The 15,968-nt window shown below is 40.9% G+C and overlaps 1 long non-coding RNA gene across 2 annotated transcripts in view; it reads left to right on the top strand.

The window, feature by feature from the left end:
- Window positions 1-15,968, top strand: part of LOC126084052 (uncharacterized) — a 74,028-nt gene that overhangs the window by 31,665 nt on the left and 26,395 nt on the right. The gene's annotated exons all lie outside the window — the stretch shown is intronic.

Here is a 15,968-nt window from a genome sequence, read left to right as displayed (position 1 = left end):
ATTATGGAAACGTGCATTTTTGGAATGTCATTGGAGGGAACTAAGAGACCACCAAGCTCAAGAGAATGGTGAGGCCCCAAAGGCAAAGGCCACACAGCTGGCTAGCACAGACCAGAATTCTCTGCTCCTTCTGCCAATCTTGGCCCTTTTTGCCATACCACTTCCAACTGTGCTAGCCAGGCTGTAATTAATCTGTGAGAGAATAGTGATTTTGTTGAGCTCAGTACTTATGCACATTTTGTAAGTAAGGGAGAATTGGGAAAGGGAGGAACGTGTGTGTGTTGGGGGGTAGAATTATGTAAACGATATGAACATAATCAAAATCGTTCCACATTTTAGAAAACAATGTCTACCATCTTTAACTTATCAAAAACCAAAACCTGTTGCCATCAAGTTGATTCTGACTCATAGTGACCCTAGGTGACAGAGTAGAACTGCCCTATAGGGTTTCCAAGGAGCAACTGGTGGACTTGAACTGCTGACCTTTTGGTTAGCAGCTGTAGCTCTTAACCACCACACTACCAGAGTTTCCTTTTTAACTTAAAGGCAGCCTATTTCCCTCAGCATGAATATTGTTGGCGTGGGCAATTCAATTCAATAAGTTTTCTCAGGCAAGTGTTCTGTGCCTGCAAAGTATGTATGACTCTGGACAACTCAAAAGATGAATAAAAGCTGAGCTCAGCCCTTCTGAGTTTCACAGAAGAAACTTACGGGTAGATTAGAGGCTCTAACACTCAGTGGATTTTGATGTGATGATGGGGTGAAAGCAGCACATTCTAGGAAGATGGAGGAGAAACCCCATTTGTTCCAGGAATCTGAAGAAGGCACTGGCCTTCTCCATGCTTCTGGAGATAAAATAGACAGAGCAACAGTGATCTGAAAATCTACCTAGGAGGCTGGCTTTGGAACTGGTTTCTGAGGAATGTCTACACCTGGATATGGATCCAGGTAAAGACTAGGTGACAGATGGCTTGTTTCTTTTCCCTTTATTTTTTTTCTTAAATTTTTTGGGGTCTTTTAAGGAGTTGTACACGGTCGAGTGTTGACGGCATAGATCTCAGGCATTTCAGGGGTTTTGCCAGCAACTATTATCCATATCAAGCAATATTCAATATGTTAGACAGATGTTTGGTCTGGAATACTCTCTTGCAGATGTCATTGTTTCACTTTATTTTATATGTGTACAAATATGTTTATAAAATACGGAGTCCCTGGGTGATGCAAATGGTTAATGCGTTCAGTTGCTGACTGAAAGGTTGGAGGTTTGGGTCCATCCAGAGCTGCCTCAGAAGAAAGGCCTGGTGACCTACTTATGAAAAATCAGCCATTGAAAACACTACGGAGAACAGTTCTACTAGGACACGCATGGCGTTGCCACAAGGCAGAGTCGAGTCGACAGCAACTGCTTTGTTTTTATTTTATTTCTAAAGGGAATTATAGTCAAAGATTTTCCTACAAAATCCTTTTTTTTTTTTTTTTCCAAATATCATCATGTTCATGAGACCACTTTGGCTAGTGAAAATATGCAATGCCTTTCCTTCCTTTATTTTTTAAGAGATCTGAAAGTAGAGTTGAGGGAACCTAGCACTTCAGTTTAGCTTTAGGAGCTATACGACTTTGAAACTCAGTAAAATCCCCATTCAATGTAAACACAAATAAGTTTCAGATATTAGAGAGGATAATTTTCATAAGTATAAATTTTAACAAAGATAGTTCCCAATATTGGTAATATTCATTGAGGGCTAAGGGTGATTGTATTATTGTTCCCTACACTGAGTTCTCTGCAGAGAATTCAAAAAGTGCCGAAACCATCAGAATGGCAAAAACAAAAACCAACAAAAACACAAAAAACTTGACAATACCAAGTACTTGCAAGAATATGGAGTAATCAGAACTCAATACCCTCTAATGGGAAGGTGAACAGTACAACTATTTTGGAAAACTGTTTGGCACTATGCACTGAAGCTGAGCACACACGTTCTATGGCCCAGCAATTCTGCTCCTGCATTTATACCCAAGAGAAACGAACACACATGGGTGTCAAATGACATGCACAAGGATGCTCTCAGCAGCACCATTCGCAATAGCCCCAAAATGGAAACAACTCAAACATCCATCAACAGAGGAATGGATAAATAAATTGTGATATGTTTATACAGTGAACAAACTATGACAAACTACTCCAGCGTGGATGAATCTCACAAACAGAATGCTAAGCAAAATAAGCCAGACACAAAAGGATATATATATATTATAATTCTATTTTTATAAAATGTAAAATCAGGCAAAACTAGTACATAATACTTAGAAATCAGGATAATAGTTCCCTTTTGCAGGGAGGTAGTGACTGGGAAGGGCCATTGGAGGAGCTGCTAGGGTGCTGGCTATGTTCTAGTCCCTGATCTAGGTGCTGGCTGGTTACATGGGTGTGCTTCTTTTGTGAAAGTTTATTAAGCTCTACCCTTATAATCCTTGTACTTTTCTGCATGTGTACTTTTCCAAACTAAACTCATGGAAGCACAACATAATCACATCTATATTCAAATCTAAATTTGACTTAGATTCAAGCAGCATCATGGGTGCTCAGATTTGAAGTGATGCTATATAATTACACAATAAATACATATTCTAGGTTCACATGTTGCTTTGTCCTTAACCTTGGAAAGGCAAAAGGCAATTACGGTTTGGGACAAAGCAAGGGCAGGTAACGGGAGATAGGATAGTCTTTAGACATACAGATGGACATGTGGAAATTGAAGACCATGGTCAGCATGTTCTTGCTGTTTCTTGGCACAGGCTTAACAGTTTGTTCTTTAAACTTCTCCATATTCTAAGGGACTGTGTTGAAAAACCACTGTAGGCGTGACTACTCAAGAAGGATACAATTAGTCACTTTTAAAAAACCCCTAATATGGCTGGCTAGGCTAGTTACAAGATGGAGTCCCTGGGGGGTACAGTTAATGTGCTTGGTGCAAACCAAAAAGGCTGCTAACCAGAGGCACCTCAAAAGAAAGGCCTGATGACCTACTTCGGAAAAATCAGTCACTGATAACCCTATGGAGCAAAATTCTACTCTGATAGACAGGGAATCACCAAGCATTGGAATTGACTCAATGGCAACTAGTTAGTTAAAAGATAAACATTAACATTGAATATATAGTACCTTTTACACAAAAGGTGGACTGCAGACACCAAAGCAAAAGCCTGAGACAAAATACCCAAATACAAGTATTCTTGTGAGGGGCAGGGAGTGCTGAGCACTGGGCGCTACCCAGCTTTGATATCATTAGAAGTTTAAATTGCTCATTTGAGATAAGTTTCAGTCTGATTTTTGTTTTTGAGACTCAAATTCTGGAGGGTAAAACCATCGTGACAAGGGAAGGCATCCGTGTCTAAGAAACTTCTTTAAAGGGTGTGTGTGTGTGTGTGAGTGTGTATGGTGGGGAGAGGGAGTATAAAGCTCTACTTCGGGGATAATAAATGTCTATCTCAACTTCTAGTTTCCACGTCGGCAAGGGACTTAGGAATTAAATACCTCATTTAACAAATATGAGTAAATATTTCCTAAAGAATCCCCCACGAATATTAAGTCTTCTCTAGCTTGGATTCGATTTGTCTTTCACTGATATGTGCGTGTGTGTGTGTTGTTTTGAGTACGTGGTTCTTATCCTTTGTTCTTGTTTCTTCTCTGCATAATCCTTCTCTCTTTAACTTCCTGAAATCTGGTCTCCACTCCCCTCTCTTCATCCAGATTGCTTCCTAGAAGTTGCCAGTTGCCGCTGCAGCCTCTGATGTCCGTTCTTCAATCTCAGTTTTGCTATGCCATCCACAGCACTGATTACTTTTTCCACCCCTTGCTTCTTGGAAATTTCTCATCCTTTCACAGTTCCAGCATTATACTGTCCTTGTTTTTCTGAAAACTTTCCAGTTGCTTCCGAAGTTTACCTTTTGCCTCTTATTCCTCCTCTTACTACCCAAGGCTCACAGCCCTTGGTCCTCCACTCTCCTTACCAGCACTGCAACGCACAGAAACCCTCTCTATTCTCACGGCTGCAAACACATGGGGCTGATGACTCACAGGTTTCCAGCTCATGTCCTGTCCCACACTCAAGGTTGATTCCCATAGCTCTGACTTCCCACTGGTCATTTTCACTTGAAAGTCTTCCCATTGCCTCAAATTCAGCGTCTCTAACTGAGCTCATCATCTCCCCCACAAAACCAGTTCCCCCTCCCAAGTTCCTTCTTTCTGCCACAGTACTCTTCTCTCATGATTATTCCGGCTCAAAACTTTGAAGTCAACTCTAATGCTTCCCTTGCCTTTATCTTTGCCTGTCCCACAGCCCTCCCACTTCACATCAGATAATATCAGGTTCTACCTTCTTTCCCCCAAATCTCTCCCATCTTCTGGAAAAAAAAAATTTTTTTTTTTCATTTCCTAATCTAGGTCCTCATCTTAGGGCTAGGTCACTGACAGTTCCTTCCTGGCTAACCTGCCTGACTCCTACCCCACAATCTGATCTCGTATGGGTACATTTTCCTTAAATACTGCTCTTTCCCCTGTATCCAGCTTTTGATGGTTCCGTACCGTTCATTGTTCTTTCTCGTTTTCAAATTTTAGAGTAATTGCTGATTGAATATCAACTATGTGTTACGTACCATTGTTAAATGCTAGTTGGTAGTAGATACAATTTTGAATAAATTGCACCATCCTAGTACTTAAAGGAAGACCTCACTCCTGCCACCCAACCTCCCAGTTGGGGAAATAGACCAATATCCAAATAATAGAAAGGATAAAGGAATGAGGGAAAATAGGAAGTGCTGCCGTGTGCTAGGAACGGAATAGCAAGCCCCAGGGAGCCAAATCCATACTTAAAGCTCTACCTATCTTAAGGCTCCACTGGTGTGGAATTCTCCTAACATCAGGGGAATAATAACTGACCTGGTGAAGGAAACAAAAAAAATTTGCTACTGATCATGTTAGTCATCCTATGTCTCAGGCTTTTTGAAGAAGGGACCAGACGGTATTCAGTAAACTTTGGAACGCTGAATTAATTGTTGAACTCCTTGTAGTTTTGGCAAATTCCTATTGATTCATTGTTTGATTAACCAATTATAGTCAATATTGTTGAATTTCCTTGTGACTTCCACTGACTCAGTCAATCACTGAAGCCCAAGCTCAAGTCCCCCAAACAAACAAACAAAACAAAGCCCATTACCAAGAAGTTGATTCCAAATTATGGCAACCCCATGTGTTACAGACTAGAACTGCTCCATGGGTTTCTTGGCTGCAATCTTTAGAGAAGTAGATCGCCAGGCCTTTTTTCCATAGCACTGCCAGATTAGTTGTTGTTGTTAGATGCCATTGAGTCTATTCCAACTCATAGTGACCCTGTGGACAACAGAATGAAACACTCTCCAGTTCTGCGCCATCATCACAATCGTTGTTATGCTTGAGCCCATTGTTGCATGTCAATCCACCTTGTTGAAGGTCTTCCTCTTTTTCACTGAACCTGTTTTACCAAGCATGATGTCCTTCTCCAGGGACTGTTCCCTCCTGACAACATGTCCAAAGTATGTGAGATGAAGTCTCACCAGCCTTGCCCCCAAGGAGCACTCTGGTTTTATTTCTTCTAAGACAGATTTGTTTGTTCTTTTGGCAGTCCATGGTATATTCAGTATTCTTCGCCAACACCATAATTCAAAGGCACCAATTCTTCTTTGGTTAGTAGTCGAGTGCAAACCATTTGCACCACCCAAAGACCAGCTTAAGTTATTTGAAGTTAAAATTTTATAATGTAATGATACCAATGATACATTGTTGTTGCTGGGTGCCACCGAGTTGGTTCCAACTCATAGCGACCCTATGTGGAACAGAACCAAACACTGCCCGGTCCTGCACCATTCTCACAATCATTGCTATGTTTCAGCCCATTGTTGCAGCCACTGTTCCAATCCATCTTGTAAAGTGTTTTCCTCTTTTTCCCTGACCTTCTACTTTACCAAGCATAATGTCTTTGTCCATGAACTGGTCCCTCCTGATAACATGTTCAAAATATGTGGGACAAAGTCTGGCCATTCTCACTACCAAGGAGCACTCTGGCTATATTTTTTCCAAGACAGACTTGTTCATTCTTCTGGCAATCCACAGTATACTCAATATTCTTCACCAACGCTGTAATTCAAAGGCATCGATTCTTCTTCTGTCTTCCTTATTCATTGTCCAGCTCTTGCATGCATAAGAAGAGATTTAAAATACCATGGCTTCAAAAAAAAAAATTTTTTTTTTTGGGTCAGGCGCACCTTAGTCCTCACAGTGACATCTTTGCTTTTGAACACTTCAAAGGGTTCTTTTGCAGCAGATTTGCCCAGAGCAATACGCCTTTTGATTTTTCCTGACTGCTGCTTCCCTGGGTGTTGATTGTGGATCCAAGTAAAATGAAATTCTTGATGTCAGTCTCTTCTCCACTTATCATGATGTTGCTTATTGGTCCAGTTGTGAGGATTTTTGTTTTGTTTATGTTGAGGTATAATCCATACTGAAGGCTCTGCTCTTTGATTTTTCATCATTAAGTGCTTCAAGTCCTCTTAACTTTTAGCAAGCAAGTTTGTGTCATCTGCATATCACAGGTTGTTAATGAGCCTTCCAGGAATCCTGATGCTGCGCTCTTCTGCATATAGCCCAGCTTCTCAGGTTATTTGTTCAGCGTACAGATTTGAATAAGTATGAAAGGATGCAACCCTGACACACACCTTTCTTGATTTTAAACCACGCAGTATCCCCTTGCTCTGTTCGAACAACTGCCTCTTGGTTCCACATGAGCACAATTAAGTGTCCTGAAATACCCATTCTTTACAATGTTATCTATAATTCGTTATGGTCCATACAGTTGAATGCCTTTGCATAGTTAATGAAACACAGGCAAACCCATTTCTGATATTTCTGCTTTCAGCGAGGATCCCCCGACATCAGCAATGATATTCTTTGTTCCACGTCCCTTTCTGAATCACCCTTGAATTTCTGGCAGTTCCCTATCAATGTAGCTGCAATGGCTTTTGAATGATCTTTGGTGAAATAGCAGGCCCTATGTCTTGTTTCAGATGGTTAGACTTGTGATGTCTACATGCACCTTCTTCAGAAAAAAGGGACCAGAAAGAACCTTTTGATTCATTTATGTCCAGATATTGAGGAGGGTGTTGGAAGAAGATAAAATAACCAAGCAAATTAATTTAAGAGAAGAAAGAGTCTAAAATAATGTCATTGAGTTAAAAATATCTTTTTTTTAAAAAAAGGGAGTTGTTGTGTGACTTTGTACTTTGTTCTTGCAGTCACTTTTATTTTCCTAACTACACTACATTGATAAAATCCAGATGAATATTTAGCTAGATTAACCCTCTGGGTAGTTGTCAAGTGATAGTTTTCCAGAGTGAGGCTGTCCCTCTTGATGCCCTACATAGACCACTGCAAACAGGAGATTAGAATGCTAGAGTCATTTCAATTCTTTTCTCCTTGAAAATCACCATGCTTGGCCCATCTTCTCATCTCATAGAAAACAACTCTTTTTTGTTCTAATGAATATGTGAGTGTCTTTACCAACAGACAAAGTCCAATAAAGCAATGTTTGCAGTCATGTTTACAAATTTTGTAAAAGGACATAAGGTACGCTATCCATTAAAATGGTACAAAATGAAGAGGTGGGACAATTCCTCTGTATAAATGTGATCATGGATGTTGATGTTCTTTCGGAGAGTGGTGGTAAAATGCAAAAATGTGAATTGAAATGCAGGTATATACTTTCAGGATTGTAGCCAGATTTCAAGAACTCATGGAATGAGGCCCAAGGAAAAGAGAAATCTGGAGCTAATGTCTATCTAAATTTTTTTTTTTTTTACTGTGCTTTAGCTGAAAGTTTACAGTGCAAGTTAGTTTTTCATTCAAAAGTTTATACGCAAATTGTGACATTGGTTGCAATTCCCACAATGTGACAGCACTCTCCCCCTTTCCACCCTGGGTTCCCTGCGTCCATTCATCCAGTTTTCCTGTCCCTTCCTGTCTTCTTGTCTTGCTTTTGGGCAAGAGCTGCCCATTTGGTCTCATATGTTTGATAGAACTAAGAAGCACATTCTTCATGTGTGTTATTGTTTGTTTTATAGTCCTGTCTAATCTTTGGCTGAAAAGTGAGCTTCAGGAGTGGTTTCAGTTCTGAGTTAGCAGGATGTTCGGGAACATAGTGTCAGGAGCTCATCCAGTCTCTGTTAGACCAATAAGTCTTTTTTTTTTTTTTTTTTTGTGTTTGAATTTTTTCTGCATTTTTCTCCTGCTCTGTCTGGGTCTATCTATTTTGATCCCTGTCAGAGCGGCTGGTGGTGGTAGCTGGCCATCATTTAGTTCTTCTGGACTCAGACTGGTGGAGGCTGTGGTTCATGTAGTTCTTTACTCCTATGGGCTAATATTTTCCTTGTGTCTTTGGTTTTCTTCATTCTTTTTTGCTCCGAATGGGATGGGACCGACAGATGTATCTCAGACGGCCGCTCACAAGCTTCTAAGACCCCAGATGCTACTCACCAAAATAGAAGGTGGACATTTTCTTTATGAACTGTTATGCCAATTGATCTAGATGTCTCCCAAGACCATGGTCCCCAGCCTTCAGCCCCAGTAACTTGATCCCTCAAGGTGTTTGGATGTGTCTAGGAAACTTCTATAACTTTTCTGGGTCAAGTTGTGCTGACTTCCCCTATACTGTGTGCTGTCTTCCCCATCACCAAAGTTGACACTTCTACTACTATCTAGTCGGTGATTTCCCCTCCTCATTCCTCCTATCCCACATAACCATCAAAGATTTTTTTTTTTTTTACTGTGTGTAAACCTTTTCTTGAGCTTTTATAATGGTGATCTCATACAATATTTGTCCTTTTGTGATTGACTTATTTCACTCAGCATAATACCCTCCAGATTCATTCATGTTGTGAGATGTTTTGCAGATTCATCATTGTTCTTTTATCATTGTGTACTATTCCATTGTGTGATTATATCATAGTTCGTTTATCCATTCATCTGTTGATGGGCACTTGAGTTGTTTCCATCTTTTTGCTATTGTGAATAATGCTGCAATGAACATGGGTGTACCTGTGTCTATTTGTGTGATCATTCTTATTTCTCTAGAATATATTCCTAAGAATGGGATTGCTGGATCATATAGTATTTCTATTTCCATATTGTTTTCCATAGTGGTTGTGCCATTTTACATTACCACCAGCAGTGCATAAGAGTTCTAATCTCCCCGTAAACGTTCTGTCTTAGGCTGGGTTCTCTAGAGAAGCAAAACCAGTGAAGCATGTATATATGTGTGAGTGTGTGTGTGCGTGTGCGTATGTATCAGGAAATGGCTCACACAGCCGTAGAGGCTGATGAGTCTCAAGTCCGTGAGGCAGGCTGGAGGCTTCTCTTGACTGACGTACCTGCAGGGGCTAGCGAACACAAGATCAGCGGGTCAAACGGCAGGCCTCTGGCTCACAGACTGCAGAGGATAATGAATCCCAGGATAGTTGTGGGGGCTGACAAATTTCAAGACTGGCAGGTATGCTCCAAGAACTGAAGGTCAGAGGAACAGGAGCTGCTGCAGTATCCAGAGCAAGCAAAAATAAATAAATAAATAAATAAGCCAGCAAGTTTTGCCAGAAAGTCCTTGTATATTGTATGCAGGCCATTCCCCCAAGGAAACTCTTTTTCAACTGATTGGCTGCTCATAGCAAATCTTATCATGGAGGTGATTATATCACATCAGATCTCATTATGGAGGTGATTACGTCTTTACATAGTTGCCAGACTACATAACTGCCAAACCACTGAGAATTATGGCCCCAGCGAAGCTCACACACAACTTTAACCATCACACTCTCCAACATTTATTATCTTCTGTTTTTTTGATTAGTGCCAGTATTGTTGGAATGAGAAGATATTTCAGTGTAGTTTTAATTTGCATTTCTCTAATAGCTAATGATCGTGAGCATTTCTTCATGTATCTGTTAGTCGCCTGCATGTCTTCTCTGGTGAAGTGTCTGTTCATATCCTTTGCCCATTTTTAAGTGGATTATTTGTCTTTTTGTTGTTTAGATGTTGAAGTATTCTGTAGATTTTAGAGACTTTACCCTCGTTAGATACATCATAGCCAATTTTTTTTTCCCAGTCTGTAGGTTCTCTTTTTACTCTTTTGCTGACGTCTTTTGCTGAGCATAATTGTTTAATTTCTAGAAGCTCCCAGTTATCATGTTTACCTTTAGTGTTTGTGCATTGTTAGTTATGGTTTGTAATCAATTTGTACTCATATTTGAGTAGTATTGGTTTTGATCTCTTCTCTGAATATTTGGTAGAATTCTCCAGTGAAGCCATCCAGGCCAGGGTTTTTTTTTGTGTGGGGAGTTTTGTTTTTATTACCTTTTGTTATGGGTCTGTTTAGTTTTTCTACTTCAGTTTGTGTTAGTTTAGGCAGGTAGTGTGTTTCTAGAAAATTGTCCATTTCCTCTAGGTTTTCAAACTTGTTGAGGTACGACTGATTGTAGTGTTCTGTTAAGATCTTTTTTATTTCAGTTGATTCTCTTGTGATATCACCCATATCATTTCTTATTCTGGTTATTTGCTTCCTCTCCTGTTTTTATTTTGTCAGTTTGGTCAATGGTTTGTCAATTTTGTTGATCCTTTCAAAGAACCAACTTCTGGTCTTGTTGATTCTTTCTGTTGTTTTTCTGTTCTCTATTTCATTTATTTCTGCTCTAATCTTTATTGTTTCCTTTTTTCTGGTGGCTGTGGGCTTCATTTGCTGCTCTCTTTCTATTTATTTGAGTTATAGGGTTAATGTTTTGATTTTGGCCCTTTCTTCTTTTTTGATGTGTGGGTTTATTGCTATAAATTTACCTTTAAGCACTACTTTTGCTGTGTCCCAAAGGTTTTGGTAAATGTATTTTCATTCTCATTCGTTTCTATGATTTTTTTTTTTTTATTCCATCTTTGATTTCTTCTATTATTCAGTGGTTTTTAAGCAAGGTGCTGTTCAGTTTCCATGTGTTTGATTTTTTTTTCTTGCTCTTCCTGTTATTGATTTCTACTTTTATGGTGGTGTGAGAAGAGAAGATGCTTTGTATTATTTCGATGTTTTGGATTTTGTTCAGCCTTGCATTGTGGTGGAAAATGTGGTCTATTCTGGAGAATGGCCCATGTGTATTGGGAAAGAATGTATACTTTACTGCTGTCTGATGGAGTGTTCTGTGTAGCTTATGAGGTTTAGTTGGTTGATTGTGGCACTTAGGTCTGAGTTTCTCTCTAGATGTTCTTTATTGAGTTTCTTTCTAGATGTTCTATCCTTCACCAAAAGGGGTGTATTGACGTCTCCTACTATTATCGTGGAACTGTCCGTTTCTTTTTCCAATGCTGTTAGAGTTTGTTTTATGTATTTTGGAGCCCTGTAATTGGGTGCACATGTATTTATTATGGTTATGTTCTCTGGGTGTATTGACTATTTAATCATTATATAGTGTCCTTTCTCATCCTTTCATGGATTTTGCCTTAAAGCCTATTTTATCAGAGATTAATATTGCCTCTTCTGCTCTTTTATTTGGTTGTTGCTTTCTCAGTGGAGCTCTGGTTAAAGCATTCGGCTGCTAACCAAAAGATCTGTGGTTTGAACCCACCAGCCACTGTGTGAGGGAAAGACGTGCCAGTCTACTTCCACAGAGATTTACAGCCTTGGAAACCTTATGGGGCAGTTCTAATCTGTCCTATCTGGTGGCTCTAAGTTGGAATTGACTCAACGGCTGTGGGTTTGGTTTTTTCGGTTTGCTTTGCTTAATATGGAAACCGTGGTGGTGTAGTGGTTAAGTGCTACAGCTGCTAACCAAGGGCTTGGCAGTTCGAATCCACCAGGTGCTCCTTGAAACTCTGTGGGGCAGTTCTTACTCTGTCCTATAGGGTCACTATGAGTAGAAATCGACTCGACGGCAGTGGGTTTGGTTTTTTTTCGGTTGCTTAATATATTTTTTCTAACCTTTGAGTTCGAGTTTATGTCTTTATGTGTCTAAGGCATGTCTCTTGTAGACAGCATATAGATAGACTGTGTTTTTTTAAATCCATTCTGCACTCTCTGTCTCTTATGCATTTAAGCCATTTACATTCAGCATAATTATTGATAGTTATGAGTTTACAGCTGTTGTTCTGTTGTATATATTTTTTGTAGTGTTGACAGTTGCTTTGCTTAGCTTAATTTTCTATGCTGAGTTCTTTTTTTATGGATTGCTTTTCATTTCTTTTGTTATTACTGATTTTGCATTTACCGAGTCTTTATGTTTTTCTTCTTTTTTATTTTGATGGGTAGGTTTGTTAGCTTCCTTTGTGGTTACCTTGAAATTTACCTTTATTTTCCTAAGTTTAAGTCAGTTTTTAATTTTTTCATATCACACTGGCTTCCTCTCCATCTGGAAGTCCTATAACTACACCATTTATTGCTTCTTTTTTGTTTTGACTTTGCTGTCATTCACACATTGACATCTTTGTTTCCCTGTTTTCAGTCTTTTAGATTTGTTTTATTTTTGAGCACTCCCTATCTAGGTTGGCATATTGTTGATCTGTCCCATGTCCTAACCATGGATTGTTGTCCAGTGTTGTTGTTTCTCTAACTGGAGGACTGTCTTTAATATTTCTTTTAATTTTGGTCTGATGTTTACCAATGTTTTTAATTTCTGTTTATCCGTTTATCTGGAAATGTCTTAATTTTGCCATTGTATTTGACAGACAATTTTGCTGGATATGTAACTCTTGGCTGGCAGTTTTTTCTTTCAAGGCTTTATATATGTCATACCATTGCCTTTGCCTATATAGTTTCTGCTGAGTAATCAGAGCTTAGTCTTATTAGTTCTCCTTTGTAGGTAACTTTTTGTTTTTTCCCAAGCTACTCTTGGGATTCTTTCTTTGTTTTTCATTTTGACAAGTTTTAGTATAATATGTCTTGGTGACTTTCTTTTTGGGTCTATCCTGTAGGGGGTTCATGGGGCTTCTTGGATAGATATCTTTTTGTCTTTCATGATATTAGGGCAATTTTCCACCAACAAATTTTCAACAATTCTCTCTGTGTTTTCCGTTGTCCCTATCACATGTAAGTTTTTCTTCTTGATAGTGTCCCTCATAATATTTAGGCTGTCTTCATTTTTCTTCATTTTCTTCAAACAAATTGGTGTCAAGGGATTTGTCTTCAATCTCACTAATTCTGCCTTCCATTGTCTCAATTCTGCTCCTATGTCCTTTTATTGAGTTGTCTAATTCTGAAATTTTCTTGTTAATCTTTTAGATTTCTAGTTGCTGTTTTTGTATGGTTCCCAGTAGCCTATTTATTCTATCACTCTTGTATTGTTTTCCTGAATTCTTCTGTTGCTTTGTCTGTATTTTCCTTGGTTTTGTCTGTGTTTTCCCTGTTCTCTTTCTTGATATCTTGTAGAGCTCTGTATTACTCTCTTGAGTTCTTTATCAGGTAGTTCCATTGCCTTATCTCCCTCCGGAAAGTTTTCTGGTTTTTTATTTTGGTCACTTGCTGGAGCCATCTTGTTCTGCTTCTTTATGTGATTGATATTGTCTGTTGTCTCTGAGATGTCAAGGAGTTATTATATTTATCTATTGTGTGTTTTCTGGAAACCCTGGTGGCGTTGTGGTTAAGTGCTACGGCTGCTAACCAAAGGGTTGGCAGTTCGAGTCTGCCAGGTGCTCCTGGGAAACTCTATGGGGAAGTTCTACTCTGTCCTATAGGATCACTATGAGTTGGAATTGACTCGATGACACTGGGTACTGGATTATTGTATATTTGCTGCGTCCTAACTTTTTGTTTTGTTTTGTCTTGATATATCCAAGTAGGGTGAGTATATGTGCTACTCTGGCTGCTAATCTGGGCATGATGAAACTCATCTCCTGTCTCCAGGTGACTTGGTGTGTGAGCACAGGTCCCTGTTCACTGTCCTTGCAGAGCTGCTGAGCATGTAGGTGAGGTGATGTATTTGTCTTGCTGGCCACCTGGCTCTAGGTGCAGGGGGTATTCTCCATGGTCATTGCTTGGATGTTGTGTGCGCCCACTGCTGCTTGCCGATTGATCACAGTGAAGGTGCTCAGGTTGTCAGTCACTCAGTCAGTGGTGTAGAAACTCTCACTGACAGTCCTGGGTGGGCAGGGCTGAGTGGAGGTGTTTGAAGCAGGTACAAACCTCTGGTTGTAGGGGGGAGCAATGCGGGGGGGGAAGGCAGGGGAATGTCACCTGACTATGGATGCCCTATTGGAGGGGTGTCCCAGTCCACTGGAAAGCATCATGAGAATGGTTGTACAGCTGGTCCCTGGGTGCCCAGAGCCATTGCATAGAGGGACTGGGCAACACCACTGGTCCTCAATCACCCAACTGAGTGACTGGATGGAGTGGGCAGCAACCCCAGCCCTCAGGCCCTCCATGTGGGTGGTTGAGCTCCTGTCATAGGGACTGGGGTGCAGGTTTGCAGGTGTGAGGAGTGGGGAGAAAGGCTGGATGAGTAGGGTTGGAGTGCTCCTCAAGCCCTCAGACCTCCAGTAGGGGTGGCTGGCATGTACACAGTGAGTAGGGTGGATGCAGTTAACTTTTGCAGGGCATGAAGCACTCCTGTCTGACTCTGGCCATGAGTGCAGAGTTGCTCCTGCTTGTCTGTACCAGATGGAGTGGATTTTGGCTGGGAATGCTGCTTGCTTTGGTCAATATGGCCACACTGCACAAGTTCAGCCAGCAGGGTACTGGCGCAGGTAACCGGAGGGGTCAGAAGGTGATGCAAGTCCATGGAGTCCCTGTGCCAGTGGCTGGGCAAAGGGGCAGGCACATTGGACTGGGCTGAGAGTACCTGGCTTAGCTGGTGGGGTGGTGTTGAATACCACATGTCTACAGCTTTGAGGTGTGGGGAGAGCAGATGGACAAGGAAGGTAAGGGTGGGAGTGCTCCTCAGGCCCGTGGACCTCCAGTGCTTGGGGTGGGGGCTGGTGTGCACACTGTGTAGAGTGCCTGCACCTACCTTTACAGGGCTGAAAACCCTTCTATCAGGCCCCTGACTTATGTGGAGAGTTGCTCCTGCTTAGCTACTGCAGGTGAAGTAGGCTTCAGCTGTGAATGCTGCCTGCTTTGTCTATATATGTCAGTGCTGTGCATAGGTGATTAGAGGGGGTTAAGGACGCTGCAGATATGTGGACCCCAGCACTAGTGGTTGGGTGAAGGGGCAGATGCCTCTAGATTGGGGCCGTGAGCTCCCAGATTAGGGAGCGTGGTGGTGTTGAATGCTGTTAGGCTAGTGTCATTAGCAGGGAGAGGGTATGGGTGAGGAGGTGGGAGTGTTCTTCAGACTTGTGAAGCTCTGGTGGTGGGGGGTCTGGTGTGTGCATGGTGGGTTGTGTGTGTGCACTTAACTTCTGCAGGGCTGGAAGCACTCCTGGCTGACTCTGGAGGTGTGTACAGAGTCACTCCTGCTTAACTGTACCAGGTAGGGTGGGTTTCGGCTGGGATTTATGCTTGCTTGTCTCAATATGTCTGTGCTGTGCAGGTTCGCCTAGCAGGATGCTTGTGACCTATAAGTTTCCATTTCCACTGTTTTTGGATTGTCTCTCCTTTCACCTGTCACTCAGTCTGATTCTTCATCCTTGTCTTTGATGCTTAAAAAAAAAAATTAGGGTTCCTAAATTGTCATATATATCCAGTTCACTTGTTTTTTCAGGTCTTTGTTATAAGAGGGACAACATTAAGCATCTGACTACTCCACCATCTTGGCCTGCCTCCTCTATATCTAAACTTTGTCTTTAGTTTCAGTCAACTGCTTTATCAGATTTATTAGGTGACTAACAAGTTTACACATTGGTTTGAGCCTTATCTTGATTTATATAAAATAAAACTTTGGGCTCTGTGAGGTCTTCTCTACCTAATATAAGACAGCGTGTC

Source organism: Elephas maximus, chromosome 1 (assembly GCF_024166365.1).
Source record: "Elephas maximus indicus isolate mEleMax1 chromosome 1, mEleMax1 primary haplotype, whole genome shotgun sequence".
NCBI classification, from domain to species: domain Eukaryota; kingdom Metazoa; phylum Chordata; class Mammalia; order Proboscidea; family Elephantidae; genus Elephas; species Elephas maximus.
Note: the sequence above shows the minus strand (reverse complement) of the source record. Positions and strands in the feature narration are given on the sequence as shown.